At 40.9% G+C, this 14,621-nt stretch overlaps 1 long non-coding RNA gene and 1 pseudogene across 1 annotated transcript; both read left to right on the plus strand.

Annotated features, from left to right (window-relative positions):
* The first annotated feature begins 1,863 nt into the window (after window positions 1-1,863).
* LOC129866902 (RPA-related protein RADX-like) lies at window positions 1,864-3,625 on the plus strand (annotated as a pseudogene).
* Window positions 3,626-4,248: 623 nt separating this feature from the next.
* On the plus strand, window positions 4,249-14,382 carry LOC129815610 (uncharacterized). Its single transcript, XR_008753452.1, has 2 exons — window positions 4,249-11,605; window positions 11,948-14,382. It is a non-coding gene; the product is annotated as an uncharacterized LOC129815610 (long non-coding RNA).
* Window positions 14,383-14,621: the final 239 nt, after the last annotated feature.

Below are 14,621 nucleotides of genomic sequence, written 5' to 3' on the forward strand. Positions count from 1 at the left end.
TGGCACTGTCATAGGATGCCACCTTTACAACAAGTCAGTTCGTCAAATTTCTACCCTGCTAGAGCTGCCTCCTGAACTGTAAGTGCTGTTATTGTGAAGTGGAAACGTCTAGGAGCAACAACGGCTCAGTCATGAAGTGGTAGGCCGCACAAGCTCAAAGAAGGGACCGCAGCCTCCCGGGTGGCGCAGTGGTCTAGGGCACTGCATCGCAGTGCTAGCTGCGCCACCAGAGTCTCTGGGTTCGCGCCCAGGCTCTGTCGCAGCCGGCCGCGACCGGAGGGTCCGTGGGGCAACACACAATTGGCCTAGCGTCGTCCGGGTTAGGGAGGGTTTGGCCGGTAGGGATATCCTTGTCTCATCGCGCTCCAGCGACTCCTGTGGCGGGCCGGGCGCGGTGCGCGCTAACCAAGGGGGCCAGGTGCAAGGTGTTTCCTCCGACGCATTGGTGCGGCTGGCTTCCGGGTTGGAGGCGCGCTGTGTTAAGAAGCAGTGCAGCTTGGTTGGGTTGCGCTTCGGAGGACGCATGGCTTTCGACCTTCGTCTCTCCCGAGCCCGTACGGGAGTTGTAGCGATGAGACAAGATAGTAATTACTAGCGATTGGATACCACGAAAATTGGGGAGAAAAGGGGCTAAAATTTAAAAGAAAAAAAAGAAGGGACCGCCAAGCGCTGAAGCGTGTAAAAATTATCTGCCATCGGTTGCAACACCAAACTGTCTCTGGAAGCAACATCAGCACAAGAACTGTTCGTCAGGAGCTTCATGAAATGGGTTTCCATGGCCAAGCAGCCACACACAAGCCTAAGATCACCATACACAATGCCAAGCGTCGGCTGGAGTGGTGTATTGCTCGCCCGCCATTAAACTCTCTGGAGTGATGAATCACCTTTCACCATCTGGCAGTCCAACAGACGAATCTGGGTTTGGCGGATGCCAGGAGAATTCTACCTGCCCGAATACATAATACCAACTGTAAAGTTTGGTGAATGAGGAATAATGGTCTGGGGCTGTTTTCATGGTTTGGGCTAGGCACCTTAGTTCCAGTGAAGGGAAATCTTAACACTACAGCAAACAGTGACATTCTAGACGATTCTGTGCTTTCAACTTTGTGGCAACAGTTTGGGGAAAGCCCTTTCCTTTTTCAGCATGACAATGCCCCATGGCACAAAGTGAGGTCCATACAGAAATGGTTTGTCGAGATTGGTGTGTAAGAACTTGACTGGCCTGCACAGAGCCCTGACCTCAACCCCATCGAACACCTTTAGGATTAAATGGAACGTTGACTGCGAGCCAGACCTAATCACCCAACCCCACTAATGCTCTTGTGGCTGAATGGAAGGAAGTCCCTGCAGCAATGTTCCAACATCTAGTGAAAACCCTTCCCAGAAGAGTGGAGGCTGTTGTAGCAGCAAAGGGGGTACCAACTCCATATTAATGCCCATGATTTTGGAATGAGATGTTCGACGGGCAGGTGTCACATACTTTTGGTCCTGTAACGTTAGTGTATGTGTGTAGTAGGCTACGTAGTCAGTGCTGCAGCGTTTATGTTTGGAATGACAGCTTCTTATATTCAAATCCACTGGCGCCGAAGCAAAAGCTGAACTCTGAAAAATTCGGCCTACTATCAGAAAGTATACTGTAGCTACAATTTTCCAACCAACTTGTCGTGATTTTCGTAAGTCAAAAAGTAGCCAACGTTAGCTAGTCATAAACCGGAAGAACAATTATCATATCAGTTTTCATCAGCATGCCAGCTTTCTGACTGGCTAACAGGTGAGTTAGCTCCGTAGCTAAAGTTAGTTACTACAGTCGCGTTTTTGTGCACGATTTGATTTGGCAATACATATACAGCTAACACTGGGTTAATGGTTAACGGTAACCCTTGTTTGCGTGGTCAGCTGCTGTACAGTAGTCAGCAAATGGCTGTTTAAAAACGGTGTTTACATAGCTACCTAGGTACTTTTTTTAGCCAGCTATGCTAACGTTAGCTAACTTGTTGTAAACAAACCCATTTCGCTCAGTGCACGGTCTGTTATGCACATTAATGAACCATACCTGAAGAAGTTGAAAAAACATCGAATTTGACATATTTCTTACACTCTACTTTGGGACAGTTCTTTACAGCAAAAACTCATAACGTTACACTTCAAATTGACAAAACTGATGCTGTTATTTGCTTTCAGAGATATTTGACACAACAACAACCTTACAGCTAAGACACGACAGTGACTGATGGAGTGAGTCTGGCAAGCCACGTGCAACCTGACCGTAGTTTAAATGATCTGGTCCACAAAAACCTTATTCGCAGTGGAATTTATAATAACATTACCCAGTGCTCATTTGTTTACAATGAGAAATTATTTGGTCAGTGTTGTGTTTACACTGAGAAGATTGAACATGGTTCAAAGAAGTCTAATGTTTTGCGCAAGATTAAGGACTTGGATTCCCTCCCCATGGTTACCAAGGATGGATTTAGAAACATTGTGGCATTGCAAAGTGATGCACCCCTGCAGATGGGTCACAAACATTACCTGTCTCTTTGGAATAATGAGGGTCCTGAAGGCAGAGTATAGGTTCTAGATGGTAAAATGATAATTTCAGTTGCTAACTATTGTGAGAATTACAATGGTGATTACCTGAACCAGGTGAGTAGTATCTATATCATAATAACACTTTACACATATACCATCTCTTCTCTACTCAACCCTGACAATATAATTAACGTTTCTTTGAATGTTGTCTGTATTAAGTGTCTCATCAGGATTGGCACTCTTTGTGTATTTCTCCATGCTCCAGACTTACTTTGAGGTCGCAGACCAAAGTGTCACCATGCCCCTTGTCATGTAGAATGAGCTGTGGCCAGAGTGGTACCAGAGACTGAATGTTGGAACTGTGCTTTACTTCAAAAACTACACCCTCAAGCAGAGTAATCCAAACAGGTCTCGACCTGACATAGACAACCACAGAATGAAGAGCTTTCACTCAGTAGGTACTGAACTCAACCTAACTTAGTGATTCACAACTTAGCAAATCAACATGCAGTACATTGCCAGGCAGACACTCCTGATTGGTAATTTTGAAATAATATTCTGTCTGAATACTGAATACTGTGAAACTCTTCATTTTTACTATGCATGGCCTTGTAGAAATCTGTCTGAATCCTTGGAATCCCACTGCACTCCTTACTGTGGTTCCAGCCAAGTGTGCAGTCTCAATGGGGCTTGCCTATGGTTTCCTACCAGTTCACCACCAGGTAAGTTCACAACCACATTAAGCAGTTTAGATGAGATTGTATGTAAAAACAAAAGGCATTTCCCTGTGTAACATTTACAACATTACTAAGCAGTCTTTATCATCTGCATGAACTACTCATTCCTTGCTTCTTATAAGTGTTTTTCTTCTAGATAAGAATTGAAGAACAATTCTGCATGTGATGTCATTAGCTTGGTAACTTTTGTGGGTCGGGTGGAGAGAGTCAAGAGTAAGGGTCAGAGGTGTTCGTTAGACTTGGACTAGTCATTTATTTTGAAAATGTAACACAAATGCTCGTGATTTTTTTCCTCTCTTTTGCAGGCCCAGAAAAATACTGGACTTACCGCTGGGTCCATGCAGTGGAACATCCAATAGTCCTTTTATTTTGGAGCTTTCTGCTTCTTCACAACCAGAAATATACCATGGGATATACCCAAGCAAATATTTTTACTATAGTACTAGCTATAACAGTTATTAGCTATAATACAAACAATTCAATAGGTAAACAGCAACAGAACTCTTCTAATTGTACTTATTTTCTCCCTGCTCTGCACCCTCCCCCTATCACATTGCAGTAACATACCTGGTGTGCACTCAGATGAGAAAGTGTTAAGAGCAAGACTCACTGCCTTACCTCACCAGCAGCTGCAAGACACATATATTTTGTACCAGTAAGTGCAGCTGTCATTTGCGAAGAAACAAAGAAAATATAAACAGTACAACTATTTTACTTAAAAAAGAATATATAGACACAATGCAACATTATGTTAATATAATCTAGTATGTATTGATTAACTTGATTGATGTAGTTTTCCCTCAGGGTATCACAAGGGCCAGCCCTACCTGTCAGACCCCAGGGTGAAGCTTCGTCCAGTGGACCAAGACTGAAGGACAGCATTATGCTGAAGAAGACTGTTGTTGGTGGCCATTATTGCTTCCCTCACACCCCTCAGATATTCACACAGTCAGTGGCAGATGGCTCAGGTGAGTGAGGTGAACCTTTTCAAGAAGGAAAGATGTCTGTAATATGCAACACTGGTTTTTGTATGTTTGTTGTTTTTTAACCACAGCAGACATCACCATTTAATAATTTTCATATTTATTTCCCATCCACCAGCTTAAGTTCTTTTGGTTGCTGCAAATTACCTAAAGAGGGAGATGGAGGGTCTGCATTATCATTAGCACAAGCAGCTGGCAATCCAAGGTCAGATCATTGCTGTGCAGTATGTGGCATGGCCAGAGGAGGCACTGTCAGACCAGTTAGGCTTTATTGATTGCTTTACTGTGGGTTATACAATGAATTTAAGGAGGATCTTTTGGTCAGCTGTCCTGCCAAAATCTAAATTTTAACAGTCTTGATGAAAATAACCAATTATGTGACATTTTATCAGGTAACAATAATGTAAGTGCCAAAGCCTGCCACCTTATCCTCCAACGGATACTTTATTTTTATAAGAGCCTAATTGTCCCTTTAGCCGCTAAACTTTATGCATAAATGTGTATAGGTTATGTAAGGCATTATATATTACGCCTGTACCATGTTTGCCGATGATTGTTTTTAGTGTTTCAAAACTCAGTTTGAGTGGTCCACAATGTTTAAAAAAAATTTTTTTTTATTATAGTATCATTGTGGAGTGACACGTCAATACATTTTTCTAACTCTAGATACACTGAGTACACAAAAAACTAAGAACACATGCTCTGTCCATGACAGACTGACCAGGTGAATGCAATGATCCCTTATTGATGTCACTTCTTAAATCCACTTCAATCAATGTATAGGAAGCGGTGGTTAAAAAAATATTTTTAAGCTTTGAGACATTTTATTTTTAACCCTTATTTTACCAGGTAAGTTGACTGAGAACACATTCTCATTTACAGCAACGACCTGGAGAATAGTTACAGGGGAGATAAATGAGCCAATTAGAAGCTGGGGATGATTTGGTGGCCATGATGGTATGAAGGCCAGATTGGGAATTTAGCCAGGACACCAGGGTTAACGCCTCTACTCTTACTTTTATTTTTATTTTTTATTTCACCTTTATTTAACCAAGTAGGCTAGTTGAGAACAAGTTCTCATTTACAACTGCGACCTGGCCAAGATAAAGCAAAGCAGTGCGACAGAAACAACACAGAGTTGCACATGGAATAAACAAGTCAATAACACAGTAGGGGGGGGAAATGAGTCTATATACATTGTGTGCAAAAGGCATGAGGAGGTAGGCAATAAATAGGCCATAGGAGCGAATAATTACAATTTAGCAGATGGAGTGATAAATCATCAGATGATCATGTACAAGTAGAGATACTGGTGTGCAAAAGAGCAGAAAAGTAAATAAATAAAAACAGTAAGGGGATGAGGTAGGTAAATTGGGTGGGCTGTTTACAGATGGACTATGTACAGCTGCAGCGATCGGTTAGCTGCTCAGATAGCAGATGTTTAAAGTTGGTGAGGGAAATAAAAGTCTCCAACTTCAGCGATTTTTGCAATTCGTTCCAGTCACAGGCAGCAGAGAACTGGAAGGAAAGGCGGCCAAATGAGGTGTTGGCTTTTGGGATGATCAGTGAGATATACCTGCTGGAGCGCGTGCTACGGGTGGGTGTTGTTATCGGGATCAGTGAACTGAGATAAGGCAGAGCTTTACCTAGCATGGACTTATAGATGACCTGGAGCCAGTGGGTCTGGCGACGAATATGTAGCGAGGGCCAGCCGACTAGAGCATACAGGTCGCAGTGGTGGGTGGTATAAGGTGTTTTAGTAACAAAACGGATGGCGCTATGATAAACTGCATCTGGTTTGCTTAGTAGAGTATTGGAAGCTATTTTGTAGATGACATCGCCGAAGTCGAGGATCGGTAGGATAGTCAGTTTTACAAGGGTAAGTTTGGCAGCGTGAGTGAAGGAGGCTTTGTTGCGAAATAGAAAGCCGATTCTTGATTTGATTTTGGATTGGAGATGTTTAATATGAGTCTGGAAGGAGAGTTTACAGTCTAGCCAGACACCTAGGTATTTATAGATGTCCACATATTCTAGGTCGGAACCGTCCAGGGTGGTGATGCTAGTCGGGCGGGCGGGTGCAGGCAGTGAACGGTTGAAAAGCATGCATTTGGTTTTACTAGCGTTTAAGAGCAGTTGGAGGCCACGGAAGGAGTGTTGTATGGCATTGAAGCTCGTTTGGAGGTTAGATAGCACAGTGTCCAAGGAAGGGACAGAAGTATACAGAATGGTGTCGTCTGCGCAGAGGTGGATCAGGGAATCGCCCGCAGCAAGAGCAACATCATTGATGTATACAGAGAAAAGAGTCGGCCCGAGAATTGAACCCTGTGGTTCCCCCATAGAGATTGCCAGAGGACCGGACAACATGCCCTCCGATTTGACACACTGAACTCTGTCTGCAAAGTAGTTGGTGAACCAGGCGAGGCAGTCATTAGAAAAACCAAGGCTACTGAGTCTGCCGATAAGAATATGGTGATTGACAGAGTCGAAAGCCTTGGCCAGGTCGATGAAGACGGCTGCACAGTACTGTCTTTTATCGATGGCGGTTATGATATCATTTAGTACCTTGAGCGTGGCTGAGGTGCACCTGTGACCGGCTCGGAAACCGGATTGCACAGCGGAGAAGGTACGGTGGGATTCGAGATGGTCAGTGATCTGTTTATTAACTTGGCTTTCGAAGACCTTAGATAGGCAGGGCAGGATGGATATAGGTCTGTACCAGTTTGGGTCCAGGGTGTCTCCCCCTTTGAAGAGGGGGATGACCACGGCAGCTTTCCAATAAGTGCCATGGGATCTTTAGTGACCACAGAGAGTCAGGACACCCATTTAACGTCCCACCTGAAAGACGGCATCCTACTCAGGGCAGTGTCCCTAATCACTGCCCTGGGGCATTGGGATATTTGTTGTTTGTTTTTTTGACCAAAGGAAAGAGTGCCTCCTTCCAGCAGCATCTGGCAAGCCATTAGGGTGGTGTGCTGTGCATGTGTGCCATTCAGGGGGGTGAATGGGCAAGACAAAAGATATAAGTGCCTTTGAACGGGGTATGGAAGTAGGTGCCAGGCACACCGGTTTGTGTCAAGAACTGCAACACTGGTGGGTTTTTCACGCTCAACAGTTTCCCATGTTTATCAAGAATGGTCCACTACCTAATGGACTTCAAGCCAACTTAACACAACTGGAGTTAACATGGGCCAGCATCCCTGTGGAATGGTTTTGACGCCTTGTAGAGTTGTGCACCTCAATATTAGGAAGGTGTTCCTAATGTTTGCTATACTCAGTGTATATAACACATTTCATGTTTTTTTAACACACTAATTCTCTTTTTCTAAAGTCGGTGCATTGTTTTTTTTTACAAGAACAGGACAGGATACATTGAAAGACAAAAAAAATAACTGTTACCTGTACAGGAATGATTTGCTGTTGGTAAGTCAAGTTTAGAATACTATTCAGTCTGTGTGTGAGACTGTTGTGGCTGTACCTAACCCACACAGTGATCAGAAAACTGTAGACGTAACTGAAACACAGGGAAACAGCGCCCTCTGGTGTGCAAAGCTCAGCAGACGGAAAACAACCCAAGTGAGGTGAGTTTCAAAACACAGGTGGGCTATAAAACATTACTAAACATTTAAAATTGTACTTGTAACTCCCTTTTACTACGGCATTTGAAATTTTATTCGTATATTTTACATTGTCATGATGACGTCACTTGCGTGTTTTAGAATAATTGTATTTTGTCTTTTAGAGTGATAAAGCAATGCTACATCACTCGGGCCAGGATGCAAGAGAAAAGGTACTGGATCAACTTCTATCTGCCATAATCAGTTCTCTATGCCCATCAGGGACCCACCCAGTAGCTCAGGTTATGAGAGCTTTGTCTGTTCACAGAGAAGCTGGCCGTGGCTTTACAGCAGCATACCACCCTGCATACCACTGCTGGCTTGCTTCTGAAGCTAAGCAGGGTTGGTCCTGGTCAGTCCCTGGATGGGAGACCAGATGCTGCTGGAAGTGGTGTTGGAGGGCCAGTAGGAGGCACTCTTTCCTCTGGTCTAAAAAAATATCCCAATGCCCCAGGGCAGTGATTGGGGACACTGCCCAGTGTAGGGTGCTGTCTTTCGGATGGGACGTTAAACCGGTGTCCTGACTCTCTGAGGTCATTAAAGATCCCATGGCACTTATCGTAAGAGTAGGGGTGTTAACCCCGGTGTCCTGGCTAAATTCCCAATCTGGCCCTCAAACCATCATGGTCACCTAATAATCCCCAGTTTACAATTGGCTCATTCATCCCCCTCCTCTCCCCTGTAACTATTCCCCAGGTCGTTGCTGCAAATGAGAACGTGTTCTCAGTCAACTTACCTGGTAAAATAACGGTAAAATAAAAAATAAAATAAATAAAAAGAATAGGAGCATGTGGAGCTGGAAGAGAGAGTGATTCTGAATCAGAGGAAGAAGTTGGTCCACTAGATAGAAACCCAGACCAAACCAGAGCCAGTGGACAACAAAGTCCATCAGGTATAAGAGTGCTGAGCCACATGAACATACTATCTCAACATTTATCTGTGGCCTAGCTTCTATTACTCTGTTTATGAACTAAGCATGGCAAGCCTGAGAAATTAACTATGCTGTCTGTCTGGAACCATGGAAACTGCTTGCCATTAATGAGGGGTGTTGCAACAAGGCTAGTGACACTGATATGCCTACTATATTTTGTTTCTAAGATATTCCACAGAGTGACGGCGCTCCAAGAGAGAGTGGTTACGGACTGTGATGGATTTTTTTTAAAGCAGCTCGTGGCTGAAGCAGAGACGAGAAGTGTCAGAATATTTGGGTCAATGACGAATAAGATTTTCAAAAACAATTTAAAAGGGAAAAAATATTAATTTCGAAACACTTTTTATGTTCCCTTGAGTGTTACCTACAATGTGTTTGCACATTCAGGATTTGTCGCTTTTTATGCAAGTTAAATTTACTTCCTAAAAAAAGTCATCCTGTCTGACCATACATTTTTTTTATATAAAAAATGTTTTCTGACCATTATTTCTAGCAAAGAAGAGTAAAATATGAATATAAACATGGTGTCCGTTATTCAATATCAAAGCAGTTAAAAATTACGGTATAATTTTTTTATTTTTCACTGGACGACCCCACATTTTGAATGACTGTCAACTAAAACTTCTGTTAGAGAAATTAAAACCGTATACAATTTTACAAAAATGCATTTTTCTCTTAGACTGAGCTTCTCTGCATTTTATTAGACAATATAATAATGTTATTGTTTTTAACCATTAAGTACCGAATGATCATTGCTGGTTGCACCGAATGACTATTATTTTACAGTGTCATTTTTTTTAGGCAGATCTCTTTCCCTCTTACAGAAACACACACATACATAAACAGTATGGTTTCTTATTCAACTACAATGATGCCTTTAGTGCTTAATAAATTACAAGAAATGTGACTCAAATGTTTATCACGCAGAAACATTTCATCATGAACATGGCAATGAACTTCTAAAAATGATAAAAATTCTGCACTATGATACATTTTTCAAACAATGTTAAAACAGTTAAGAATCAATGTAATACATACATAGTAAAGTTCTTGAAGTACAGTAATGACATTAAAACATTAAAATACAAAACGTTTAAGAAAGTGTTCTACATTACATCAATTACTCATTTGATTAAAAACGAATGAAATTGCTCTGTGCAATGTCTTGTAAAAACATTATTGTAACATTAAAACATCCACAGATATGTTTAAGTTTGTGCAGAACAGTGCAAGATTAAAACAATTATAAATGTGATAGCAATTCATGAGGTTCAACCATTAAATACAAATGATTTCATTGCAGCAAAAGTTGTAACAGAAACTCAAGTTGACAATTATCAAACTTGCATTCCTCAGTTTGTTTGATGATGTTGCACTTATGTGACAAGAAAGCAGCCCAGTCTGTGTCGGACAGCCGAGATGCTCTTAAGCTCAAGGGCTTGGGCTCACTGATCATTGCCTTCACATCTCTTTCATAGTACAAGGTAATGTCTGGCACAGATGACCAGACAAAAACATTCCTCACTCCATACTGCTGCATAGAAGTGATCAGCACTTCCTCCCCAATCACCTTCAGTACCTGGCCTACAAAGGGGCGGTAGCGGTAAGTGAGTAAAATCACTGAGAAAGCCAAGCCAGTAAAAAAGTCATATTATAACCTATGTTGTGATAATTAGGTTGTTTGCTCAAACCCATTCGTTCATTCGCCACCGTGATATACAATAAGGCCGTGACAACAAAAAGACAACAGTCACGGAATAAATTCAACTACACATACGTTTCATCACAAAACTGGAGAGCAATATCTGTGGTGAAGGCCACAAAGCAAATATTGCATACAAACAGTTATTTTTATTATTTTATTTAATCAGGCAAGTCAGTTAAGAACAAATTCTTATTTGCAATGACAGCCTACCCAGGAATAGTGGGTTAAATGCCTTGTTCTCACGTAAACATGTTTTACAGGCAACTGCTTGTGCACCCATGTGAGAACTTGACTTTTACCTTTAAGTATGCATCTTGAGTATCAAAATAAAATACAAGCTTTTCAGATAATTCAAAATTTGTATTGTTTTTTAGCATTTTCTGGGGGGGTAAAACCTGACAGGGAGTGGAAATGTGAACTTATTAAACATTTACGAGCAACTTCCTAACATTCCTTCTTAATCTAAGGCTGCCTCACAGGCATCTTAATGATGTCACATATTGTCACTAGTATCATCATGTGATTTGATCCAAAATGGTGACTTCATGTCAGTTGCACCGAATGATAATCATGAAGGCTAATTTTCCGGACAAAAGTATTTCAAGTATTTAAAACCTTTCTGCCTAAACTGTCTTACCCATATAAAAGTGTAGTGCAGTAGACCATTAGAAATTCATGCCAGAATAATCTTTTGACAGTTTTGTTATGATTTAAGATGTTTTATTAACACTTATATAGATTGTATTTCGTTTTTGGACAGGTGCACAGAATGAATAAGTGAAAAAAAAATCACATCTAACCATTAACTCTTTTAGGACAAAGTAAAAGAGAAAGAGCATAGTTTCCTAACATAAAATGTGTATATATTGGTTGTTGATTTTGGGAAAATATTTCATTCGGACACCAAAATATGCACATCAAGCCATTGACACATTTACATTCTAGTTGTGTTAACCCAGAGTGCCTTTCTCAGATATTCAGATTTGTCGACAAGACCCTTCTGCTGCAGCAGAGTAACCTCCATGCTGCCAGGTGGATGCTAGAGCAAACCACAGACACATTCTCACCAGTAGCCTGCAAAGGATACTATAAGACCACAATATTTGGTAATGTAGAGGTTCCTGTTCATCATTTATTTGCATTTCTTTCATTTGACTCGAGTTAATCAGGGATTTTGTTTTATACATCCTTAGTGTTTTTGTTTTATTAATACTTTATTGCTTGTTTGCTTTTACTTCTTTCATTGTTTTACTCTAAAATGTGTTGATTGTATACTATTTTAAATGCACTTAAAATAGTTTGATTTGATTCATTATACATCTCCCTTTGTTGAAATAGGACATGCATGAATGTATAATTTTGTATGTTATACTAACTGTATTGTTTGTGAGTACAGGAGTTGCACACACTACCATGTCTCTCTCTCTCTCTCTCTCACTATAAACCAGTTGATGGCCATCAATGCTGCTTTTGTTCCTGTGATGCCATCTGGGGACTGCAGGTCCTTAGGTCTGTCTCAAGACCCCCATGACAACACACTTCTGTCTTGCCTGTCTGCAGGCTTCCTCTGACCTCTCGCAGACCCCCTGAGCCTGAGTGAAGCTGCTCTCCCTGAACCCGGTAACACACCGGGAAGAGGGGGACAGGAGGGGAGGATAAAGACACACCCCTGGGAGCCAGTCATGGGGCACTGCTTTTAGCTGAGGCGGAAGACCCTGGCTATTTTCAAGCCGACAACTATTCGTGGTTCATGACCTGCTCACAAGCATATTTACAATATCAAATTTCCTAATGTTGACCTTCAAGTGGGGCTTTCAACTTTAAAACTCGAGTCCACTTAAGAGAGCAGTTATGGCAAATATGCTGTCCAGTCCTGAGGTTAGACTGAGTATTGATTACATGGTACAGTGTAGGGTCAAATCAAACATGATTTTCATGGTACATTCTGTCTACACATAATATTAAGCATCGATTCATTAATTATGTAAAATGTAGACACTATTCAGGAGGGCTGTATGCATAATGTTTCTACAACTTAAAGTAACTGTCCAGTGTTTCCAGATTTCTATGAAATATGACATATAATTAATTACAATAAGAGTAGAATAGTTTTCCTTCCAAAAAAAGTGTAATAAAGGATGTTAAAAAGCAGATTTTATGTATTAGAATGGTGTTGGCGTACCCCAACAACAGAATGGTGTGGGTGTATAGCGGTCATTAAAAATACTAATGCGAGTAGACCACTGATTGGCCAGCTCATCCTCCACAGGAGGATGACATCATCCTCTGAGGAAATGGCAAGCATTTTTGAAACGGTCTGTTTGAGATACAAGGTTGAGGTGGGGTTTTTGAGGTGTTTTTTTCTCCCTTTGGCCACATATGAGTATAGGATGCGTCAACAACGTTATTTGGGTATGGAGTTAACAGTTGATCAACTTTTAAAAGTGAGATTTTAACTGGACAGTTACTTTAAATATTTTTTTATTTGTGTATGCTGGTTTTTCTATTTTGTTCTTTCAGAAGAGATTTTGTCAACTGCTGCGGAGCTGAAAGACACTAATTTTGTGTGTATCCCTGACCTCTGTCATCTGGGAGGAGAGAAAGAAGAGGTTCTCATCACCAAGGTGTATAGAATGACAGATATCGCTTTGGATAATATATTGGACCACAATATGTATGAAATGAATTTGTTGTTTGTTAACATGATTAGGCAATCACGTTTTATTGTTAAATTCTGGAAATATTTTTGTAGATATTGTTTGTGGCAATTTTCTGTTTTTTTAAACTGGGGGTTTGAGTATCTGGAGAAAAAGGAAAACTTTTGGTTTTTGTTTCATTAGTCCATTGCTGATATAGTCCCAAAATGTTTTGTATTTGTATTTATTATGGATCCTTATTAGCTGCTGCCAATGAAGCAGCTACTCTTCCTGGGGTCCAGCAACATTAAGAGATTTATATACAGTTAAAAATATTACACTTCATTTCATTTACCCAATACATTTAGTGTGTTCCCAAATACAATGCTCTTATTTTTTTATTTTTTGGGGAACTAATTTATTCATTGCCACCAGTTCTGAAACACTAACTGCAGCTCTTTGTTAAGTGTTGCAGTGATTTCACTCACTGTAGTAGCTGATGTGTATAGTGTTGAGTCATCCACATTCATAGCCACACTGGCTTTACTCAAGGCCAGTGGCATGTCAGTAGTAAATATTGAAAAAGCAAGGGGCCTAGACAGCTGCCCAGGGGAATTCCTGATTCTACCTGGATTATGTTGGAGGCTTCCTTTAAAGAACACTCTCTGTGTTCTGTTTGACAGGTAACTCTTTATCTACAATATAGCAGGGGGTGTAAAGCCATAACACATACGTTTTTCCATCAGCAGATAATGTCAAAACAGCTCCCCCAATCTTTTTATCATCAATTTCTCTCAGTCAATCATCAGTCATTTGTGTAAGTGCTGTGCTTGTTGAATGTCCTCCCCTATAAGCGTGCTGAAAGTCTCTTCAATTTGTTTACAGTGAAATAGCATTGTATCTGGTCAAACACCATTTTTTCCAAAGGCTATTTGAGCCAGTCAAGGGGGCTTTACTATTCTTGGGTAGCGGTATTACTTTTGCTTCCCTCCAGGCCAGAGGGCACACATTTTCTAGTAGGCTTAGATTGAAGATATGGCAAAGAGGAGTGGCAATATTTTCCGCTATTATCCTCAGTAATTTTCCACCCAAGTTGTCAGACCCCGGTAGGGAATTCAAAATGTACAATGCTTGTCTTTCATAATTTGATCAGTTATACTGGTGTAGTGTCAGCATTTGTTGCTGACATGTCATGCCTAAGTTTGCTAATATTGCCAATGAAAAAATCATAAAAGTAATTGGAAATATCACTGGGTTTTGTGATGAATGAGCCATCTGATTCAATGAATGATGGAGCAGAGTTTGCCTTTCTGCCCAAAATTATATTTAAGGTGCTCCAAAGCTTTTTACTATCATTCTGTCATTTGTCTTTGTTTCATAGTATAGTTTCTTCTTTTTATTCAGTTTAGTCACATGATTTCTTAATTTGCAGTACGTTTACCAATCGGTTCTGCAGCCAGACTTATTTGCCATTCCTTTAGCCTCA

This window comes from Salvelinus fontinalis, chromosome 2 (assembly GCF_029448725.1).
Source record: "Salvelinus fontinalis isolate EN_2023a chromosome 2, ASM2944872v1, whole genome shotgun sequence".
Lineage (NCBI taxonomy): Eukaryota > Metazoa > Chordata > Actinopteri > Salmoniformes > Salmonidae > Salvelinus > Salvelinus fontinalis.